General features: G+C 37.5%; 1 non-coding gene across 1 annotated transcript; it reads right to left on the bottom strand.

The window, feature by feature from the left end:
- Positions 1 to 1,606: 1,606 nt before the first annotated feature.
- LOC132031655 (small nucleolar RNA R71) lies at positions 1,607 to 1,711 on the bottom strand. The gene has a single exon (XR_009408325.1). It is a non-coding gene; the product is annotated as a small nucleolar RNA R71 (small nucleolar RNA).
- Between the last annotated feature and the right edge of the window lie 431 nt (positions 1,712 to 2,142).

A 2,142-nucleotide genomic window follows, 5' to 3' on the forward strand; every position in this document is an offset into this window, starting at 1 on the left:
ACCTGGCAGTTTACGGACCGTAAATTGATTTACGGTCCGTATTTCAGAAGATCAAAGTTGCTCAAAACTGGGAAGCAAGTCTTGGCGTAAACCAGTTTACGGTCCGTAAACCACTTTACGGACCGTATTTCATATCGACGGGGACCAAAGTGCAACTCTGCAACTTTCAGGTTTTCAGAACCTATAAATAGTCATTGTAGGGTTTTAATTACCATGAGTTCTCATATTTTTGGCTTTTGACTTAGAACATTAAATACTCTCTAGTTTTTTGAGGTTCAAACATCAATTCAAGTATTATCAACTCCTCTTTTCTTCCAAAGTAAGAAATTATGAATTCTTCAATTTCTTGTTTCTTGTTCTTTGTCAGTAGCTAATTTTTCTTACTTGGGTTGTGAACCCAATTGATGGGTGTTTTGTGATTGGGTTTGTGATTGATATACGTATAATGGATTATTAGGGTTTGTTTATTCTTCATTCTTCATTCATAATTAATGGTTGCAAACATTGATTAAAGCCATAAACCTTGATTTATTTGGGAAAATAATTAGGGTTGGTAAGAATAAACAACAAGGACTCAAAGCTTTAAACTTTGTTTAATAAATTCACTTAGGAATAAGAAGAATTTACTTGGCATGATTAATCGGTCTTCATAGTTACTTTCTTATATTTGGGAAAATCATAGAAAGAAATAATCTTTATTTATTGAAAAATAGTAGAGATTCATATAGAGATTAAGTGCATTCACACAATGATCCATTAGAAGTATATCAAGATCAATACCCATGATCATACACCCTATCTAGCGGGGACACAACTTTAGTTTCTTTTACCATAAATTTCCACAGAGCAATAGTTAGCAATTAGTTATAGAAAAACCAAACTTTTACCAAAATCATCGGATTAAGACATTAGACCTAAATTTAGCATTCTACGACTTTAGTAACCTTTTCACACCATATTCCCCGTGGGATTCGACCCCAACCTTGTTGGGTTACTATATTTGACAACGTCCGCGTTATACCATTAATAGGTGTAATTTGAGCGTATCAAATTTTAGTGCCGTTGCCGGAGAATACGGTTTTGAAATTACTAAATAGTGTTTGCTTTATTGAAGTCTTTGCTTATTCCATCACACCTTGTTTGCTACTCGTGTAAACCAGGTGAACATGAATCAGAATCAGCAAAATCAACGTGCTGGTAACCAGGGGAATCGGTTGAACAATCAGGCGAATGATTCAGATGATGAGAATGTTTTCGCTGAGCTTGTTCCAGAGGAGGATTATGCATCGCCATTGTTCAGCCTCGAGTTGGAGCTGCCATCGTGAAAATTAATTCCTCTCTATACCGCTTGTTGAAGCTTGAGGGATACTTTCGGAACTCTACCGAGAATGACCCTCAATGTCATTTGCGAATTTTGTGGATGTGTGTGCTAATCACATCTAGAACAACGTTCCACAAGATGCTATTCGGTTGAGGTTATTCAAATATTCCTTGGTTTGGTAGAGGCAAGAACATGGTTCGAGAAGTCGCCGGAATTCGATTACTTCGTAGGCGAGAGATGGTGGTCGCTTTTCTCACAAAATGGTACCCCCTAGCAAGAAAGCTGAAATTCGTGACAAGATTTATGAGTTTAAGCGATGACCGGGAACAATTATATGAAGCATGGGAGAGATTCAAGGATTATTTGCAGTAAGAGCCCAAATCATGGTTTTTCGGATAACATATTAATGGAGAAGTTCTACCGAGGGTTAGATCCGAGTGTCGTAGTCGATTGCGAATAATGCGGTGATGGTTGTTTCATGAACAAATCTTATCGACGGGTGACCACCATACTTAACAAGTCGACGACTCATAATCGGCTTGGCACTCAAACAATGCTTATGTGATGTACCGTTTGGTAGTGCTATGATCGAAAATATAGTGAAGGAGAATCAAGATACCCAAAAACCTTGGCGAACTTGCAACAAATATTTCTTGCTGACGAAGAAGTTTGATGAATCTCAGATCAAGAAGGTAAATATTTGTGAGGAAGATGCAATTTTACCAAAAGGGATGTACCATACTCAAGATGATCCATTCCATGATGGGCCACCTATGCAGATTGAAGATGCTAATTATGTTAATACTCTCAAGGGGGTTACC

The sequence above is a fragment of the Lycium ferocissimum genome, chromosome 1 (assembly GCF_029784015.1).
Source record: "Lycium ferocissimum isolate CSIRO_LF1 chromosome 1, AGI_CSIRO_Lferr_CH_V1, whole genome shotgun sequence".
NCBI classification, from domain to species: domain Eukaryota; kingdom Viridiplantae; phylum Streptophyta; class Magnoliopsida; order Solanales; family Solanaceae; genus Lycium; species Lycium ferocissimum.